Source organism: Excalfactoria chinensis, chromosome 4 (genome assembly GCF_039878825.1).
Source record: "Excalfactoria chinensis isolate bCotChi1 chromosome 4, bCotChi1.hap2, whole genome shotgun sequence".
In the NCBI taxonomy this organism is placed as follows: Eukaryota; Metazoa; Chordata; class Aves; order Galliformes; family Phasianidae; genus Excalfactoria; species Excalfactoria chinensis.
This window is the reverse complement of record NC_092828.1, coordinates 86,147,267-86,170,057: the sequence shown is the minus strand read 5'-3', so window position 1 is coordinate 86,170,057 and position 22,791 is coordinate 86,147,267.

Sequence of the window (22,791 nt, the reverse complement as noted above, 5' to 3'; positions counted from 1 at the left end):
CTATGCCTGGTGAGGGCTGGACAAGATGGTCTCCAGAGGTCCCTTCTGACCCTGCAGTTCTGTGATGCTTCTTGCTCAACAAGGATTTGAAAATGACACAAACATTTTGTGAATGAAAGGAAACGTCCCTGCAGAGACCAACCAAACCTTCTGTCCAGCTGCTTACAATAGCTGACCAAAGCACAACCAGTTCTTTCGTTTCTCTCTAATTTTCCTGAGCAATACCACGGCATCTCCTGACATCACCAGAAGTCCTGATAGCAGCTGTAGCTTAGGGGAGGATGGCTGTAGCAAAGTCATGAAGCGCTATAAGAAAATCTGAGCAGAAAGAAAGAATCATCTGAAACAACATACAATCTATGGTGTCAGTGGGAGCAATTTGCAGAAACACCATCTGAGAAAATCAGAGTTTACAGCTTTTTTTTTTTTTTTTTTTTTTTTTTTTTTTTTTTTTTTTTTTTTTTTTTTTAATTCAGGTTTTCAGAATAACTGCACCATGAAGACCGACATTGCATGTGTTAAGACCTGAACATAAAAGGCATCACAGCATTCTAAAGACAGACTAGGGCTACAAATTAAATATAGTGGAAAAGTAGCGGTCTGGTTATGCATGAGGTGAGGTTCGTATAAGCCTATGAATCAGTAAGGAAGGCTTGAGGTAAAAGCAAGAAGACCTTTCAAGCTCGTTTTGGCTTGTCTGGTTATGACTAATATAATACATCCACTGTTTGGTCTCCATAAAGGTTCAGCAGGCGTCAGTGAATGTCAGTGGGTGCCATTTTTCCCTCATGGAGGAATTCAGTGTCACACTTTTATATTCACTTCCATGTCAGACACCATTTTGTCAGGCTTCCCCTTTGCTGCCATCTGCCATGTAGCAACAAAACGGAATGGAATACTGGTAGGAAGGTTCAGCCTCTACTGCCATACCACCACCATCTGCCTCTGACATCACGGGAGGCATTAGAAATAAAAATAAAATAAAATAAGAGGCATTTCTTTTGGAGCAGCCCTCCTAACAGAAATTCTTACAGTTCTAACTCCATTTTAGTGCAGCTAGTGGATTTAGTGGAGTAAGGAGGCTGAGCATTAAGTTCAGAGGTGCTTTATACGTGATATTGTGGGGATATTAAAATATTTATGGAAACAAATGCATGAGATTGATCCAGCCATTAGTTTGCAATTAATAAAGTAATAGACAGAACTAGTATTTAGTTAGAGTTACCTCTCACTATTTTCTTAGTGCTTGACTGTTTCAGTAACTCCTATCATAGTCTCTTCAAATAAAGACCGATCAACCTAGCTACAGTTTCACATGAAATGTGGGGACTGCATTATGGGAAGGGCACAGCGTGAGCTTTTCCACACAATTCATTGTCACTTGGGACTTGCAGCATTCTTCATCTTCTGATCTGCAGTCATTGGCTGAAATAATGTTTCACTCTGTCACTGAGAATCTCAAAGGGACGTCAGGAAGGGGAAGTGTGTGCTCAAGTGGAGGCAGTTGTTTAACACTGATGATGGAAAGCAATATCGATACTGCTTATTTTACATAAACTGAAGTAAATTGTGGAAGGGAGCAAAGTGATTTCACAGCTGCTCTTCAGTTTGCTACTGAAGGGTTTTTTCTCTGCATTGGTCCAACTCCAAAACTCAAGGCAGGTTTTCCTTCACATTTGATGACTCCAAGAGCACTGAGTCATCTGATGTTCTCACACTGCATCCCCACTGAACGTGGATATGGAAGTCTGAGCTGCTGGAAGAATCAAGGTTTGCATTTGTCTAATCTCTGAGTGAAGGAAGGCTCACAGAGGCACAAATTTAGTCTGGATTTGTCGTCTCAGCGCACATGATTGACACTGCAGCTTTACTGCTGCCAGCTGAAAACTTACATCATGTTTAAATTCAGAAGAACAAGATGACAGTATCTATGAAATACACATATTTTATAATACTAACACCAGCTCTGGAAAGATGGTGCAAAAATATACTTCTATCAGTTGCAGACAAAATGTAGGATATTAGCTGATATAAGATATATTAATAGAATTAATAAGTAAAACAATCTAATGTATGTGCTTTTAAAGATGCTCATTATTAGAAGCTTTTTCCTACAAACAGAGGTAGCTCAGAACTAAGTATATGGCAGCTGATGTATTTTATTCTTAGGCACAAACTCTTTAACATAAATCAGTTCAGCCATTAAATGATATTGTGAAAGCCAAAGGGCTCTTCTGAAGTACTTTTCTCTGTGCACATAACAGTGGGGTTCAATAGCTTGTATTCCATAGCATCACTGAAAATCACTCCATTATCCCCTAATCAAAGCATGGGAAAAATCTACATTATCCTATATTTCTCTGAGCTGAGTGTGCACGGGACAGCTGCCAGCTATTCGAGATCAGAATGATCCTAATAGTAGTTATTGTATATTCAACTAAGGATTCCGTTCAATAGTCAAGGAGCGCTTTACAGAACAGAAGCAAGGCCAAGAACTCTGGTGGAGATTTAAGCTCATTGGCTGTAACAAAAGCGATACCTCAAGTAAACTTGTCTGGTAAAGCTGACAAAAAAAGCTTTTCAGTGTTTGACACTGAAGGTTAATGAAAATACAAGTTAGAAATGAAGACTGTCCTACTCCACTAAAATAGTGCATGAGTGAGCTATGCACTAACAGATTCTTTTTAAACAAGACTCCAATAAAGAATATCATGAAGATAAGATTGCATGTGTGCTAGGTATAGGTACAGAAACCTAAATATATGGAAACGACTAGGATATGAAGTATGTATTATTCAGAGTACTTCTGTATTACTGTGCTTTATTACTGCCTCTTTTTGTTACTTTCAGTAACTAAAGGAAATGCTGTTTCTTAAATATAATTGCATCTTTCATAGAGATACTCCAGGCGTATCTTTAAATAAACCCTTAGTTCTTCCTCCTCCACAATCTGCTATATTGTACCAGACCTGTCCTTATATCTGCGTATGCATCTTTTGTGTCATTGTGCCATATTAAAAGGCCAGAAATAATTGCAGCTTTTCTTTGAGGCAGACATGGGTGTGGGCTGTATCATCCAAATGCCTGCATTGCCAATGGCATCTCTGCTTACTGTGCTTCCTGATGGGATTCTTTATGGCTGACACGCGGCACATTGACCTCATTTCTGGATCTTCCTAGCTTTGTCAAAGGAGCTTGAGATCAGATAAGAGAATATGTCCAAACTCAGCACTGGTAAACTTCATAATCCTGCAGCCATTGTAGGCTTTGAAGCACAAGGGCTCCTATCTTCTTCTAATTTGTTTCCCTGATCTCTTCCAGGATGTTCTCCATCAGGTAATATTGGTGACGTCTAAAGCATTTTACTGGAACAATTCTGCCAATTGTATTTGTTTCCCATCAATAGGAAAAAAAAGTATGGATTGTAAATAGCAGTAGATAGCAAAGACTAAAATTAACCTCTCGAAGGCAAGAAAGTAAAGCAATCAAATGTATTTCACAAGCACTTAAGCCTTGTGGGAGGATTTTAAACACGAAATTCATTTTTTTAAATGTTAGACTGGAACAGGAGATCCATCGAAAACTGGAACGTCTAATAGCTGAGGATGATCCAGATGAAATACAGGTATAGAAATGAACACAACATTCTTCTTTTCCAGGTGACATTTTTTGTGTAGCTGAAAATCTGTTGAACTGCACCATGGAAGTTGTACCGTTTTGTTCCAAAGTCGTCCTCAGCTCATCCAAGCCTTTTTGCACACTAAGAAAGTGATTTCATTTCCAGAATTCCAGAAGAAATTTCTAACTGGTCCATTTGTCTACATTGTCTCAGTGTTACAGAATTCAAGTAGATGCAATCTCTGTCTGCAAGCTCATTCTTTGACTAAGAATAAAGTAACTTTTCACCAGAAAAGAAAGCTTTTCTTCAGGAGTAAATCAGTTCATTTTTTAATTCCGGTTTTCATGCATCTGGATGATGGATTAAACATTTGTGTGTGTGCAGAGGAGCCTTGCAGAGATTTCTGTAACAGCTACTTAAAAGGGTTTTTCTTGTAATTGTTGTCTTGAGAGACCGGTACAGCTTTATTCAGGGATTATTTATTTTAGTAACTCACAGGCTACCATACACAGCCTTCTCGTCATTCAATGTTGTGTGTCTGAAATCTTTCTGAGGCTCTGCTTTTTCAGGCTGCTGCTGGGAGCCATTAGGTAACCAATGCAGGGAGCACCCAATGCAATCACTGAGATGGCTGTAAGTGACTGCAAATCCTACGGCTGGTTCTCTCTTTCTTCTAGGCTTTCTTCAGCATGAGTAAATTTCAGCACACACAGTGCCAGACTAGTTGTGTTTCTTTGGGATATTTTCTTTTTCTCTTTTGTTTCATTTTTGATTCCTGATTCATTGCCTCCTATGTACAGGTCCAAAGGCAGTTGTTGTTTGTCCTTAATGAAGGGCGGACTCACGGGGATCAGAGTGGCAATAAGCCACTTCTGAACATAGGAAAGTATTTCAGAGCCTGTTTTGAATATCATTTGCCTGCAAGTGAAAAAAATGACAGTCTGAGGGAGTGCTAATAATGAAATGCTTTTGACAATGTGCACCTCCTATTGGAAGTTTATTTTTAAAAGCATCATCCTAAGGGGCCTTACTTGTGTGGGTAAGATACCTGTTACAGTAATACACAGTTACATAGACCAGCCTTCAGTGGGGTTCTGCTGCACTGCCTGTTTTGTTTAACGCACTGCTTATCCCTTTTATCTGCTAAATGCTTCTTTCACCTTATAATTGGCTGCTTGGCTTTATCCTTGAATTTGTGAGAATTCCAGCTGAAGACTGTTAACATGACAAAGCACTGAATGACTTTTGTTGTTGTTGTTATTGTTTTCTCTCTAAACTGATACTCCTGTTGCATGAGACTTATATACTGAGTTTGCTTTTGCCCTGAGATGGACAGGGAATGCTCTAAAAGTGTTTGCTTAGTCTGCATTTTACAGGATGGATGTGTTACTAGAAGCAGTTCCGTGTGGAAGAAATTTCTGCAGTGCACACAAGGAAGAAATCTTTTGCAATAAGAGAGGTGAGGCACTGGAACAGGTTGCCCAGAGAGACAGTGTAAGCCCGATCCTTGAAGACATTCAGGATCAAGCTGGACTGGGCTCTTAGCAATCTGATCCAGCTGTGGATGTCCCTGTTCACTGGAGGGCAGTTGGACTAGATAACCTTGAAGGGTCCCTTCCAACTCAAATGATCCTATCATTCTAAAATAAATAGTATTTAAGTCAGCAAACAGTCCGTACACCTGATCAATTCTTCTTCACTGCTTTTTATAATTCACAGTCTGTTGTGTTACTTTATATTTGGTTGAAGCCTTTTCTAATCAAATCCTTCTCCAAGGTGTGCACTGTGGGTGAGAAGTTCCTGTGCGATGGATCAGTGGGAGGCTGTAACGCTCTTCTGTAGGAAAGTAATCAGGAATATCAGAAAACAGGGTGGCCAAAAAAAGAGTGATATTCTGGTCCATTCCCCTTTTTCTCTGAGGGATTCCTGTGACATTTATCATGCAATGTGTGGTATTGCTTTACTTCTATTTAAGTAAAATCTATTTAAGAATCTGAACCTTCCCAAAATCAATCGTACTATTTGCTTGTCTTGCAAAACACTTCGAGATGGATTTTCAAATGAATGACTTCTGTCTATACCACGATATTTATATATAAACGGAACGGGCAACAATTTGCTTGTCATTGCTAATTTCATATTTAGGATTTATTGGAAGATATCTCTAGTAAGGAAGCACAGAGCACTGTCTGAAAGAGAATCCAATCTGCTGATCATCACAGTCCATATTTTTATTTTCTTTTCTTAGCAAAGCTTCAAAACTCTTTTCAGTTTATTTGATCTGAATTTCAGATACTTCTGGAACTGAGATCAGCTTGCCCTATGCATTGCATGACATTTTGAAAATCCTTCAGTGCTCAGAACTAGCCTCAGTACAGTGAGCAGTCAGTTCAGAATGGGGAGGCCTTCTGAACACCGCCTAGTCAAACCCTCTGCTCAAAGCGGGGTTACCGTGACGGCTAAATCAGGTTGCAGAGGGCTGTTTGTTTGCTGTCAAATTTCACCCGTTAGCTTCCCTCCATGCCCAGTGTGCCTCAGCCCCCTACCGACAATGGCACTACACCGAACAGCCCACTTCAGCCAGACTCTTGTCCTGCAGGGACCCAAATTCTTCTCTGAGTAATTGAGGGGCTACCTCAGAACTGCTGCATAGAGGGAAAAGAAGCTCAGTTCCTGTGTGTAGCAACAAAGTGATACTGAGGAACAGCAGGAAACATGGAACCTCTAGGGTACTGCCTATATCTATTGCTCTGCCTTGATTTGGCCAGCATTGGGCACGACATCACCATATTGAGCCTAACGTGAGTCCGTGCTAAGGCTTATAACTTGATTTCTGTCCCCTAAATGACATAAATTACATATGAGAGCATACACAAGATTTTCACCAATGAACAAGTCTAGGACACCATCCCCACTTTTGCGGTCCGTCTGAGCCTTATGTGGGGCCATCAGTGCACTTTGGGACTGAAGTGGGCCACGTCTTTTCTTTCTATGTGTGCTGAGGACTGGAAAATGTTTTTGTTTGTGAGGGGATGCACCTCTAAATATTTTCAGTGTCAGCTGCAGCCCATTGCTCTTGTGTCTAGGCTTGTATTGATCTCCAGTTGGAGACTAGAAATTGAAAAACTAACTTGCTAGCTTGACTGTGATTTCTGTTGCTATTTTTTTTAATGCGACTTTGCTTTCATTCATTTCTATACCAGCTGTGCATTTTTGTTCATGTACCAAGGGATCTAGATCTTTCATTTGTCACTTCAAGGTGGTTTTTGTTTGTTTGTTTTTTAACACGATGCTAGGGAGTGATTCCACAACTTTTGCTATTTAGCCACAATGTTTTCTGAGGTGCAGTTCAAATTTTGGTGAAGGCTGAATAGATGCGTGCAGACAGTGAGCAGTATCAGTTCTTTGTCAGGGAAACCTTTGAAAGAGGAAAAGAAGATCCCAGCTGCAGAACATAAAAATTTTATGTCCTATATTCCGTGTGCTGAGAAGTTAACGAGAAAGGTCAGAAATCTAGAACAGAGATCTTTTGCCATTGAATTTTTGTGGGGTTTCATCACTGTAAACAGACTGATTTGGCTTTTGAGATCCAATTAGTAACTGTATGAAATAACTGCTGCTTTGTTCATTGCAGATCTTGGTTAGCTGTGCAGGACTTAACACTATAAATCTTTCAGTTTCTGTGTCAGATTCTCCCACAGTCACAATGGCCTGAGATTTTGAGAAAAGATGAAGCATAGCGTATGTCTCTGGAATTAGTCTGCTTCCTCCGCCAAGGGACTCAGCCTTGGCGGAAAGATGCTATGGGATACATAAATCAGGAAAGTAACCTGTATGGCTCCTGCTTTGGTATGCTAGAATACAGCTGTCTCAGTGGTAATATGTTCTTTAATGCTTCGTTGAACCCGTTCTTAGAGAAATGAAAATGCATGTGTTTTACACAGTTGTGTAGTTAGTCGGGTGATCAAAATAGATTTTTCTTAGCAATTCTTTTCTCGCTCAACTTTCCACAGGCATCATTATCCATTACTTAACATTATTCTGAGAAGAATGTCTGAAGCTTTTTTCCTAAATTTATTTGAATACGCCTGTATAATCTACACAGAGCAGTATCCTTTCAGATATGTGATAAAAAATTAATAGGACTTCACATTTTTTAACAGTTGGCTCCAGCTGCTGGATTTCTTCCTGTATTAGAATCACTTAAAATCTCTTCTCAGTTCTGTTCAGCAGGGAAATGATCTATGAAGGGTAGATAAAGTAAAACTGGCAGATCGAGTATTTCTTGATGAGATGTGTTCATATTAAAATATGCGGTTCTCTAAGGCAACATAGAAAATGTGCATAATCTATGATAATGAGATTCCAGAAATCACCATTCACAGGGCTGAAGCGCTTGAAAGACTTGCAAGTGATCTGAAGGAATGTGCAGCTCAGGCCTGGCTTCAGATGGAAGCCTGGATTCTGTGAAATGAGAATGGGAGTTCTCTATGTTGTCTGGGACAATACCTATCTGTACCCATCTCTTAACATTGACACTGAATGTATTACAGCATGGGAACAACATCTTTTTTTTTTATAACAAGATGTCCATATTTTTACATACCTTAAAATTTTTGAATAAGATAAAATGATGTTCTAAGAAAAATAATGATCTAATTCTGAATTGCCCTGTCCCTTTCAAAACCTTTTTTTTTTTTTTTCCCATTATTTGAAATTGAAATTAGTACCCTGTTGATGGCTCACAGTTATACTGCTAATAATACTCTGATAGCTTTTCCATTGTTTCTAACATCTGAGTCTCTGAGCAACTTTTAAGTAGTACTTTTTCCAAGGCCTGAGATGCTGTGAACAAGCAATTTCACATGCAAATTAAACAGATTCCAGGATAGAGGTATATCGTACATTAAGTCCAACGGGAAGAGTTTGGTACTGAATAAACCAGAGATTCCAAGTCTTCAAATGAGAGATTTGCTCAATAGGATGTTAGTATGTCACGTCTTGTCTCCAGTAAATAGGTATCAAAACCAAATTGACTGCGTGATACTGGAATTTAAAGCTCTTTCTTATCTCATGTATGTATCCTTGTGCAGCAAACCTGCCTCACAGAGATTTCTTTATTTCTTTCTGTTTGTTGGTTGGTCTTGGTTTTTTTTCCTTTTTAGATAGGAATGAAGGAACTTGTGGGACTATGAAGAAAAGCATATATGTGAAATCTACAAACGTTCTTCCTGTAAAGAGAAAATACACTGCATTTTGTAGACTTTGATGCCTCTACTTTAATACAAATTTGGGTTGAATAAGACGGAGGTTCTTTGAGTTTCTGGACTTCTCTGGCAGTGAGGCCACAACTGTCTTCAGTACAGGTTTAATTTTACCAGTTGTAATTTTCAGCTTCTCAGTCAGAGCTCAAAACTGCTACCATCAATTTTTGTCAGGGTTTTCACACAATATTGCTGCCATTTTCTGGGAATACTGGAGAAGTCATCTGGTCATTTGAAATGTTACTTAACTTTTTTAAACAACAGCGTGTAATTAACATGGGAGAACATTACGTCCTATATTTACTGCATCAACATTACAACTAGTAGAAAAATTAATTATTTCATAGAATGCACATCATTCTATGATTCTAATGGTGATAATTCTATCATTCTACATTTTCTCCCACTTTTTTTATCTACGTGACTCACTTGGGAGCTGCTGCTGTTGCAAAAATTACCATTTATTTGTTATTTCAAAATATAATTGTAAACTATCATCAGAGAAATAAGTAGAGCAACAATTACTGAGCAACAGGCGGCACTTAATGGAAGAGGGGAAGTAAGAAATACATTTAAAAACTCCTTTTATTTTGCATGTAGCTCAGGATATCAGTGGCCACAGTTTGTACTGAGTGAAATGCCTTTTCTCATCCTTAAACGCAGCCTTAGTGTAGACAATCAGAATCAATATTTGTTGGGGGGAGCCACTTTTTGACAAAACTGTAAGATTGATTACCTGGATCAATCCTATTTTTAGAAGCAATTCATCAAAGTTATACTCTAATAGATACCTTGATGTCTGTAATAATATGAATGCATTTTGAGCCTCCCCTCTCATCCCATCACAGTTAATCTTGCTGTAGCAAGAAGTAAATTTTTCAGAACTGAATTATTTTTTTTCTCTATAATATTTTCAGGGTCAAAAGCATGCCAAGAATCACTCTGCAGCATTCCCTTTCTATACCCATTTTGCTCTTTCACAAGCTTTCATCTAAGTATAATCTGTGTAGTGCTAATGAGATAAACCTCTTAGCTGTTCCAGTAGATACTTTAGTCCTTTAGAACTTGGAAAAACTTAACATCTAGAAGCAAATGAAGCAAGAACTGGGCACGTTAATATGTCCTCAGATACAAAGAAATCTTTCAGTGTTTTTGCAGATCTGGCTGGAGAGAGTTTGCTGACTGTTTAAACTGATAAAAGTTATGCTCCTTGCTACCAACTGTATTTGCATTATGTCAGTGTAGTCATCTCTTTTAGCGTGCATCATTGCTCCAGAGGTTCAAGTTGTACCACAACTTCACACAGGAATGCACAGTGAGTTCTTTGTACCATCTCAAATAGGGCACAAAACATTAAAACTGGATATTTTCAAAGTGATCGTAGAATTGCTATACACAAACTGTAAATAAAATCTAATGTTCATCTTTCAAATTGTTCTCTCTTCTTCAAAAGCACTCCTCAGCATGAGGTGTCCTTATTCCTATATGAAGCAAAGAAACTTCTGCAGTGTAGCCCTTACTTAACCAAACTGGTTTTGATGCCCTTCAAAGAAGCATCCTTCTACCTTCTCAGAATCTTTCTATTTCCTCACATTTCTGAAGCCTTTCTACTAATAACTCTGATATTGGAATTTTACTGTGCCTGAAGAAAAGCTATGCAGTGGCTGAGCCATCTGGATAATGAAAAGCAATATGTTCCTTATAAAAACCTTCAGAAATTCACTTATTTACATACTTGTTTAGTTCAAATTCATGACAACGCAGCTTTATGAATAACTGATAGAGCTGCATTCACTAGATGACCAATATGATCCCCACCTTCTTCCCAGCTTCAGTCCTCTAATCTCTGCCACTAACATAATCATAAAAAGAACTAAAAAACTCAAATGAAACAGGCTGTCTTTCCCAAATATAGAAGTAGAGGTAATATGACCTGCACGTAGGCAATAACAGCATATAGTCTTAGATTTTAAATGGAAGTTGAGGTTTTGCGTCCATTTCAGTGCCTTTACATTAAATCTATAAAGAATAAAAAGAAACATATCAGCCATTTTTGGCTATTAGAATAGACAGCTGAAGTGTAAGGGAAGAAAGAGATATGGCTTTGATGAAGATAAAGTCCTTAAAGAGCACTACGTTACAAAAATATCTCTTCCTTTACATTACATGGAGACTCATAATAAGCTTAATAAGAGCATCATTAATTCTCCTTGTGAAAAGTCAGCCTACCCTACAAAGACAGCTTTCAATGAGGGAAGCAAATTCATAGCAAAGCAGGGTGGAGACACCACTATATTAGCATTCAGTTGACTATGCAGTACCTTTTTTTTTTTCATGAAGAAAATCCATATTCTTGTTTATCACATATTTTTTTCTGAACCATGACAATTACTGTAAATGAGCATGAAGATGATAACAGAGAAATCAAATCTTCTAAAATGGCAGTTCTCAGGCAATTTAAGCTGCTCTTTTAAAGAGAAAAGAATGTCAGAATTCTCACTGTGATTATAAAATCATACCAGACAACTTTTCTTTGTTCTTATTTTAGAATTGCCTTTCAAAAGCTGATTTATGCCTCCTTAATCTGGTAGCTGGTGTCAGGAAGACCAGTTCATAGGAATAAGTTCTTTTGGCTTTAGAAGCTTTGGTGCTGCTGTTTTCATGGCGATTATGGTGGATTAGATGTGGATTGGAATAGTGTTCAGCTGGTATATGTGTTTTTTTATTTGGCGTGGATTAATTTACTGTGAACTTAAACTGGACACGATCATTTCATAGGGAGTTGATGGATCTCTTTCATCTTTCTGTGATATTCTAAAGTTTTCCTTTAAAAACTGTCCTCCAGCACTTTTCATACATGTTCCTTTCAGTAGAAAGGAAAGGAATTCAAACTACTCTTTTACTCTTTAGCTTTATGGATGTTCTGTATTAGTAGTAGTTCTCAGCAGAACTCCCTTTCAACTCCAAAACTTGGTCTTACTGTAGAAGTTATACAAATAATACAATGTAATTATAAGCTGTTAAACAAAATGTGTTATTTTGAGAGGAAACTGCACTACAAATCTACAAGAAGTAGTGGCAGTTCTGCGGGAATTTGTATAAAGATCCCGCTGTGTTCTGTGACACCTTATACCTTTCCTTATGCATCTGTGATAAATGTCAATATCCTTCAAATGGGTGTATCTGGTAGACTGAAGGGGCATGGCATCTTATTGAAGTAACATTTGGGAGGGCTATGTTCTCATGGTAGCACATATTTCAGGTTGGCCATTTAACTGTTTCTTGTGCTCTAGTGTCAAAATCCTACGTGAGGTGGATGCTCTGTTTTTAGTTTTGATTTCTGAAGCAAGCAGCAATTAAATTTCTGACAACTTAATTATGTAGATGTATGTAAAATTATAGCTGTTGGTTTCTGAAGAGGGTTGTCAGCAGCGAAATGTTTATAATGTTTAGTAAAGTTATGGAGATTTCTTTTCCAAACAAGTGAAATTAAGGCATGTATCTCCATTCACTTGTATTTTGAATTGCCATTGAAATTCAAATTCAGTTGAATCAATTTGTCAGAGCAACCAGATGACCAGCGTTTAGCTCTAGTTTCATGTTTTTGCATAGCTTTTGTTTAGTCTTTTCAGTTTCTATTACTTCAGTGAAGAACATGAGGGAGGAAAAAATCTGGCAAAAGGCAGAGATAATCATCAGCACTCGAGCATCCGCAACACAGTGATTCCACTGTGAGAAGTGAGGTACGTTTGCTATTGGTAGCTTGCTGTACGTCAAGGTGTTCAAAATCCTGCCCTGCAGGTGGGTTTTGTTTTGTGCATTGTACTTTGTGAGTTCAAATAGAAGAAAATATCTTTTGCTAACATGACCTTAAAAGCAAGTTTTCAATGTACTGTAATGTTTTGGATGGCTGTTTTTGCTAGCATAAAATTGCTTTAGCTAACAGCTTTGTTAGTCCCACAGTGGTGACATTTAACAACAAAAATAGATGAAGATTGACAATTACTTGAATTATGTTCAGGGAGATTCTCATTTCTGTGTTAAGAAGGAAGAAACTTTTAACTGGGAGAATGATCCCTATGCCAATTAGTATTAAGCTGAGCTGTTGAGATGAAGAGACGATTTATGTTGCAGGGCAGGGCCTTCAGTTTTCATTTTTGTTCATCTGTTTTCTTTTCATCGATTGATCTCCACACTTGCAGGGTTGTTTTTTGTTGATTTTTTTCTTCTGTTTTCATGCATCTTGGCTTTATGTTTCACTTATTTTAATGCCAGAAACTTTTATCTAAGACCACTGAATTACGAGCAGACTGTACTTGTTTGTTGGCAATAGTTATTATTATAATACTGATCGGTACAAAAGCATGTAGAAAATTGCCAAAATCTATATGCTTTCAACTGCTGAAAACACTTTCTTACATTGCTGTCAAAATTAATATGTAGCAGAATAGAAGAAAAAAGAAACTTTTTCACTTGATTTCAGCCTATACATTTGAATGCAGTCCTACAAAAGCCAGGGTGCTGCTGCTTTTAAGTGAGTGAATAAAAACTCTGCATAGACAGCACACAAAATTCTTCTGTGCCACCAACTTAAATTTTGAGATATACCTTGTTCTAAAAGCAAACTGCGTGCAGTGAATTAAAAATAAATAAATCTGTGCTTTCTGGAGTAAGCAAAATATATTCCCTGACAAGGCACGGCTACGTATTTACTGCTGTCTCCATATAAATAGGTTTAGGATTGTTCAAATGAGATGAACTACTTGTCCCTGATTACAGATGTATTGCTTTATGGTTTTGCATTGCCTTAGTACTAACAGACATTTGTGGTGTGGTTTTCATGCTAAGAGCGCGTTCCATTTCCCTGACACTTGTATTATTGATAATTTTAATAAGCCATAAAACAATTTCACATTCATAAGTTTTCTGACCTTACAAGCTCTTTTATGGTGTCTAAGTGACTGTAAATTTATGGGACTTACTCTTCAACATCAACATGTGTCAGATGTTCAAGCAATTGCATATTTTCTATCTTTTGTGATTTGGGTCTGGAAGATAACATGGACTTGCGTGTTTGCAAAAATAAATGAACAGTTTCAAACCCAGTGATATCAAATGCTTGGTGTAGATTTTCAGGTATAAAAACTGAAGGGTATTCTTTCCATATACATGATAAAATAAAGCCTAGGTTCAATGAGTTTTGAATATATATGAAATGACTCATATGCTGCCTTCTAATGTCAACTACTATGGTAATGCTGATTTTCATGGCTTCAAATGCCTGCTTTTTTAATGAGAATTTTTGTCTTTACCTTCTCTTGTTACGTGCATGTCATGTTTTTACGTACTGATTAGAAAGAAAAAGCTATGTGTCTTGGGATGCAAGTAGGAGATTTGCAACAATAGCTCTAAATAATAAATCCTCTAGCTAATTTTTTAGTCATTATTTTTGAAATAAACAAACAACTACTATGAGAACATGCATCTCTCCTGCTAATGCATGGCTAGAATCAAAATTCAACAAGCAAAGATTTTTTTCCTGAACTGCAGATGCATATGGCGCTCTAGTCAGACAGATCAATTAAGCCATAATTAATGGCGCCACATCTCTAAAAATGAAATATTTTTATTTAAAATAATTTTTAAAATAAAGCCCCAACTTTCATTTGCATAAAAATATGACCTGAAGCTGTAATATGTTTTAAATATGATTGTGTAGGGGGAAAAAAAAGAATCCTTCTTAAATTAAGAATTTATTGACCTCATTCTTGGGATGAAAAGCATTCTAAAATATATGTTTCTTATGTGCAACTTACATGAATATGAAGTTCTTTCAATTATTCAAAATGCTTCCTGGCTGCACAGTTATGTGCTTCTTTTCAAAGTATAACAAGAATGTCAAGTATGACATCCAGATTATTCTCCCCCTTTAATTGCAACTGCAGAGATGGTTAAGGAAAAACAGAGGCATTCAGCAATTCGGGCTTTTCAATGGGAATTCATATTAACATTTTAAAATGGTATTGTTAACATTATCAAAACACACATTAAAGATAAAGAGAAGTAGACTACTATGGCTGTCAATATTCTCATCCGTAGATGCTGAACACTGTTTTTCTAGATCATGCCAAAGGACAACCTGGTCAAGCTCTCAAGTGTTCTTCAGCTCATTCCAAAACAGTCAGTTGCTGTCTTGGCTTATTCCCTAATTTTCATAGTCTTTGATATAATAAACTACTAAGGAACAAGCGGAATCTGCATTTTGATTAAAAAGATTGTTCTGTTAATACACAAACAGCAAGCAAAGCAGTAAATGAAGAAAACTGACATTTTTGGTTTCTCTGAGCCTTATCTTTCCAACAAATAATGCATTTCATAGATTTCTTTCCTTTGACTGTAAGATGACAATAAATTCATTATGTAGCATTTATGGCTAAAATAAACTGCTATTAAAATAAATTGTAACCTAACAGAAACACTCAGGTGAACTGTTTAGTCAGTTGCCTGCCCATGCTCATCAACAGATACATATAAAGAGCTCTCTGCTATACAGGGCTGTCTATTTATCTCTATTCGTCCCCGCATTTTATCTCCTGATGGTTGTGCTGCTTCCTTAGTCTTACCTTCCCAGACTTACCACAGTAAAAACATGAAATATCTTTGTCAGTCTGAGCAGTGAGATGTCGGGTGGAAGATGTCCCGGAAAGCTCTTCTTTAGAAAAATAGATTCTGGAGATGAAATACAGAAATAATCTTACTTCAGCTTATTAAATATGCCTTGTAAGCAATGATTCAAATCACTTTGCTGTATAATACAATTACTGCTGTAATTTGTAGTCATTACAGTTTGCAATGAGGTGTAATTGGAGACTTCATTATATGCAAACTATTGACAGAGAAAGTCTTAGCAACTTGAGCATGGAGACTTACTTTGGGCCTATTGCCTTTAAATTAGCAGATGATCAGCTCAGGAGACCTAATAGCTTGTTGCCTCTACTTGTTACAGAGTCGTTAATGTTTCAGCCGGGTTCAGAAAGAAACTGCAGTATTCCATCATTAGAAACATGCTACCTGGTATATCATTCCTCCTTACCTCCTTTAGGTTCTGCCGTGTCAGTGCAGAGCCCTGTTTGCATATTTCATGGCAGGTCACCTAAGGACTGTAGGTGGCTTTTCTACTGGTAGTGAATCGTGTCAGTTAACAACTTAGTATTTTGGTACAGCCATCTGCACCTGATCGATGGTTATTAAATCAGCGGTGATTTGATAGAAAAAAAAATCACCTTTAAAAAAGTTGTCATAAGGCAGTGCAACAAAATTGTTGTTCTGTTCCTTTCTTTGACACAAACTCCATCCTCAGAATGCAGAATCCAAATTGCAGTGCCTCGGAAATTGTTGGGAAGAAATACGGGCGTATGTTACTATGGTTACTGAGCCGTTCCCGTTTGCTTTACTTTTCTGCCAAAATAACAAAAGTGGAAAGAGATTTTTGTTTTACTGCAATGATTTATACAGTGCTTTGCATGTGAGCCCATCTCCCTCTAAATACTTCTCAAACATTTTAAAATGAGAACATTTGGGGTCGCTGACTTTTCTGAAGTTGCTAATCCCAATTTTCTGACAGTTGATGAAAACAGTGAATGTAAAAAAAAAAAAAAAAAAAAAAAAAAAAGGAATGTAGTCCTAAAAGTCTGCAGTGAAACTGTGAGGGATCCAACTTCCATCCTTCCTTGTCCAATGGTCTTCCAATACAAAACATTCAGGTTGCCCTATTTACTGAGTTACCTCACTCTCAGAAGTAGTTGGCAGTGATTAAAAAAATAATAATAAAGACTAAAGCTGAAATTATTCTTAGGATTTCTTACTTCAGAGTGGCACGGATATAGTAATGCTCTAGGAGGCCCAGTTTGATCTTGCTCTTTTTAACTAAAACTTTTGTGAGCACCTTTCAGTTTTTTCTCCTTCCACTAAAATCTCTGAACACAGAAAGTAGCTCTATTTTTTGCGGGCACTTGAACAGATACATGCAGAGTAATTTCCAGGACAGCAGAATTTAAATGTTTTGTGGAAACAATTCTGGTTTTCTCGTCAACAGTGCACTGTCATCAGCTTTTCCTGAGGATGAAAATCCATCTGGAAGGAGACACTGTCAGGGTAATGCAACTGAAATGTTCTCCTGAGGACAATAAGTAACCTCTTTTAAAGTAGGAATGATATGGCATAAATGTATTCTATTGGGACAGAATAACTGATACATTTCCCTGGGGGTCATTATGATTCTGCTGAAGAAAGCCTACTGTGAAAAGGTAATACAAATAAAGGCTGCTTGTCATGGAAACACACAAGAGATGGTGTAGTCTGTGGGTTTGTTTTTTTTTCTCCCAGTAAAAAAGCATATGGGAATGATAATAGACTTCATTTTACAAAAGCTGAAAATCCCATTAGGAAGAGATTTTTTGCTGGCTGCCGTGATAGCGCGCACATTTTAGGTGGGGATGTCAGCATCGCTATCATTAGGACTTCCTGACACTTTTTTAGTAACGTCCCGTTCTCAGCAGCTCCTCGCTTTGCCAAGCAGCTATGTGCAATTCTCCATTCTGAATGGCTTTCCTAGGCTGATATACATTCCTATTCCCCTTATCGTTTTATTCATAATTTCATCCAAAGCAGTTGCAGATGTCTCCCAGAGTTAACCTAGGGAAGCAGTATATTTCTGGATTGTTGTTATTATTTTTTAAGTCTGCGTTTTATTTTTCTCTTATTCTCCTGAACCTTTTCTTTTAAAAAAATATTAGACTTTGGTGCAGAAGCTTAACGTGATGGTCTTTAGCACTATTATGCTTTTGCTTCCTCTGTGAAAACCGATCCAGGTGACAGAATTTTGGTCAGTCCTCAGAAAGCCACACTGTTACTGCAATCAAGCCTTTACCAACTTTTTTCCCCGAGCTAGCTCTATATTTTCTGTTCTCACACAGCATCTACATGCTCAGACTATTAATGAACAATCTCTTCAGACTAACTGAGCATGCACCAATGGCCACAGCTTTGGAAAGTGAAAGGACTGGAAATATGCCATCCTGCAGCGTAACAGCTGTTTTGTGGTGCTTAGAGCTAGAAGGAGGGGTGCAAAAAAATGGCTCCTGGTTAGAACTGGGAGCTCATGCTCTCTGTAATCTCCTGCTGACATACTGGGAAAAAAATAATAATAATTTATACATTAAAATGAAAATGGGAATAATGCAGGATCTATGTGGAAGGGAAATAAGTGTATCAAAGGAATCACTGGTGTGGCCTTGGTCTGGGAACATTAGTTTTGGGGCTGAGTAGCAGAAAAGGACAGGAAGCAGTTGCCCAATGGAGAAACAAAGCTTGTTTAGATTGCTTTGCTTTTATGGCATTTGCTGACAAAACAGACGTGGTGAGATAAAGCACTTTGTATTTTGTGTTAGAGATAGCTTCAGACTTTTTAGCAGTGTAGAAAAAACACACTTCCTTTTTTTAACACCGGCAGTTGACCGTGCTCTTGAGAAATGGGGTGGAGTGGAAAAAAGTAACAGCAGAAATGTTAGGAATGGAAGTTAAAGGTTGAGAATTCAAGAGGACTGCAGATTCGCAGGTGAGTAAAAAGGGCTGAGAGGAGGCTGAAGTTTTAGGAGGGGAAGTGGGGGACCCAAGAGACTTGGGCTGGCATTGACAGAATAAAGATTAGGAGGGACAGAATAAAGTTCAGCGAGGAACGCAGTAAAAGGCATCTAGTTTAGGGAACGGGAAAAGAATATATCCACATTCTCTTCCAGAGTGTGGATTTAGGGCTAGACAAATGCAGCAGACAAATTAGCCGTTCAAAGTGTCAGACTGCTCACTGTGTCCATACCCAAGAGATTATGATCTGTTTTACCATTTTGCTGCTGCAGTGGGACGTGCAATATGCTTTTTAAAAACTTCTTTTCAATCTTTGTTCAAACAAGGTATTTTTCTTCCTCAATGCAATTTTTCAAAACATATGAAGGGTGCTTTGAAAAAGAAATGCTCCTGACTCTGACCACCTTACCGGGTGACTCTGAAAAAGAATGTTGGTTGTGTGTGTGGTGTCACAGTCTAAGTTCACTTGTTACATATTCAGAGTAATTTGAAGTACTTTTGATTTAGTTAAAAGAAATATTAACTTACATAAGTTTAACTTCTGTATTTCCATGAAATTTATTTTCAAATACTTGAGTGGTGATTTGAGAGGTCTCTTGATTTCATAAGTGAAACAGACTTAACTAAAAGTGGCTTAACATCTAAAAAAATAAGTGGGGAGGTTTTTTCAAATAGCTTAAACATGGGAAAGGAAAAAATTTATATATTTGCATATTTTATTATTGGATATAAAAAGCAATTGAACAAATAAAAGCTAGCTCTTCTCAGCCTTCTGCCCACTTATGTGTGAAACCATGAAACAGACTGTGCAGTTCGCAGAATGGTCTGGTTTCCGAAGACGCACTAAAAATATTTTAATTGCGACTGTTGAATGTAAGTTGCTGGAAAACGTTCCGTGTCTTAATTGGTCTCTACTGGTTTTATGCTCAAAGGACGTTTTCTGGAAGATATCTTGCAAAATTCTTCTAAGAGAAATAGCAGTCAATAGCTAAGAGGGATTTATTAAAGGAAAGTGTTGACTACTTTGTCTAGATCTGGTTACAGCTTTACCCATTTTTCAGTATTACTCACTGACAAAATGTTTTCAAATATTAGCTCTTTGTCTATAATTTTATTTCCTTTACTATTTTTTAAAACTGATTTTGGTACAAGATGAAAGTAACTGAGAGGTTTGAAATTTACACTGAAGCCCTTTGCTTCTGAAGCCCTTTCTATAAAGAGTTCCAACTCACCCCAAAGTGAACAAATTTTTAGCATTGTAAGAATAGCGCCTACTTCCTTATTGCTTTGTGCTGGACATTTGTAGAGAGCTGGAAGAACATCTTGATGCCTTAAAAATTCAACCTAAAGATTGCATTTAAGAATTCATAGCTGTGTAACTCTGGTGACAGCATTACACATTACCTGCGTCCAGATATGCACATTTATTATCTTGAAGGCGATTCTTTATGACTCACTTCCTGACACAGAAAACCTTACATATTCAGATTTTGAGATGTCCAGGTACTGAAAACAAAAGGCAATTACCGATTCTTTATATATTCGATCCACCATACAAACTTAGAGCAGATTGTTTGAATAGGAGATTTTTAAAATGTGGAAATAAAAGGGGGCAGAGGAGGTGGCAAGAGAGTCTGCAAAGCTTTACATTTCATTGGCAGGTGAAAACTCATTAAGACTGCACATGCCTGAAAAGCACATAGTAGTGTATATTCTATACTCTTCTTGAGACAGCTCTTACAGAAGTATTGCTGTTTCATCTGTCTGATAAGTGATCTTGGAGAAGAACGTGGTTCTTCTCTAGACAGCCGTGCCATTAACTGCTTCATGCTTCCTTTCTCTGTGCACTTCAAAGATAAAGTCTATTGCCTCAGACATTTACAAATCAAATCTCTTCATCTGTCACTAACTGCTTTTAGAGGAAAGTATAGATTCAGAATCCCTGTTTGCCTTTGAAGAGAGGGTAGCAAGCAGGCAACTGACAGCAAGTCTCCCAGCTCTGTAAGCAATCAGAATCCATACTCGAGAGCATTACTGCAGTATTTTCCATGGAAAGTGCATTGCTTAAAAAATGGTTTTCCTTTTGAGCATCAGTAAGTAACACTACATTTAAAATAATGCGAAAAAGAAGGGAACTGCAGAAAGCCTAACCTTTTACCCAAGGTCTTGCACTTCAGAGCTAAATAAAGATGCACTTCATCTCCCTCTCTCTTCTCCATACATCTTTGTGAGACTGTGATTGTTGCAGCTGGGCTGTGGGTTTGGAGCTGTACTGTGTAGATATGTGGGATCTGGGAGTGGGCACCGCAGCCTGCTTGGAGGACGTTTTTGCTATCTTTGGAACCATAGGCATTTCTTTATGCTCCGTGCTGGTAGGACTGCCGGCTACGTGCTTGGGGAAGGACTAGAGGGGTGAGATCACTACCTGCATTTCCAGTGCTATTTTAGATCAGTGCTAACGGTGAAACACTTGCATAAAGGTTAAACATGTCGTACAAATTCAACTTAAAACCATTCTACTGCTCTCAATCCACTGTTGTGTTGTTTGTTTTTTTAATTTTTTTTTTAATTTTTTTTTAAATTTTTTTTCTGAAAGCAGATGAAGTGTTCTTTTCTGGTCTTAAATTGTAATTCTTCATAACATGACTCCATGATCTGAATACTTTAAATTAATAATGTCAATCTATTTTGGGGGCAATCTAAGTCAGAAGGATTCAGCTAAAATCTTCCAACAACACATATGGTGATCTTTATTTTTATCCTCTGTTGTAATGGAAAACTTGTAACAACAGTTTTAAACTTTTAAACTAGGAATGGTTGTTAGTCCAATGAATACTCAAAGTAAGGACAAAATCAATTTTTTGAGCCTTTCAGCTGATCTAGAATTGCCTGCAAGGACTGACCCAGAGCTGAACGTTTTTGAGAAGTTAAAAATAGAAGCTGGGATGGAGATGACAGGTTAGAAATTCTTTTCCTCTATGGAAACATAGCGCATTAAAATTGCAGGGGATAAAGGATTTTGTGGCGTGTAGCAGTAAACACTGAGTGAGTCTAGCGCTGCTTTTCTCTTGTCAACAAGATCATTGGAAGAAAAAAAAATTCTGCTTCTGAAACAATAGTCTCTCCTGTCACAGAACTGCTGAATACTTGTTTCTGCTACACGGATTTCTATGAGAGAGGAGCAAGATTAATTTACAAACATCAAGAAAAACCCAGCTATGCTTGGATGTTTAGAGAGCTTACACTGTCTCTAGCAGTAAATGTGTTGTGGCAGCCAGGAACACTTGCAAAACCTCACAAAGGATATGAAGTCTGACTTAATTAATCACGTCTTCTTCGTTAGCTGAATATTCCAAAGAGTAAAGATTGGAGCCACAAAAAAGGCTTTAGGTCAGTAAACTCATTTAAAGCTGCTCACCTACATGGATATAAAACTTTATTTCGTATACACTGTTTTTTTGTACGGGACTTCCCACAGTGTATATAACAGAGAGAAAGGATGAAAAAGCATCAACAGAGGATTAAAGAAGTTTCTAAATTGATCTTAAAATCAGTTAAATCAATCCATCAGTTGTATTGCCTGTGGGCATCTTTAAAATCTGAGAGATACCCAACATGTTTTGATTGTCTTTGCCAAGAAACATGTACAGCTATTCAACATTGGAGCTTTAGCACTGGTAGAAAATGTTACAAATTCCTATTTATTCACACCATGGATAGGAACCTGCCAGAGTTTTAATTCTTATACCTTCTTTCACAGAGTTTTATAGCTGTTCCAGCACATATTTTTTAGTTATAGATCTGCATTTTATTAACTAATTATGAAAATAGCAAAAAAGGGCCAATAATGCATGCTCCTGGGTCTGCTTTTACAATGGCATTTATTTCTCTCTTCATTGAAGAAGAAATATACATTGTTATGGCCCCCGTGGCACCATGCTATTTCCATTCTCTAGTAACTACAGTGTACCTTGATGTTTTTCACCACCTGCATCTATTTTGCTCGTTTGATTTTCTGTTATTATTAAATTAGAAATATTCTAAGAGCTCTTTGAAAGTGTTTCCTATCAACATTTTGTCTTTTTAACAGAAAGGCTATCTAATTGCTGTGATGGAAAGCTGGATGGTTTAATTTGTTGCTTCTTTTGCAAGGTATTTCTGTTATTGCTTGGTTTTTGTTTGTTTGTTTTTTAAGATACATAAGAACACATTTTGTTGTCTATAGAAAAATAGATGGAGTACCGTTAAGCATAATGCATACAAATG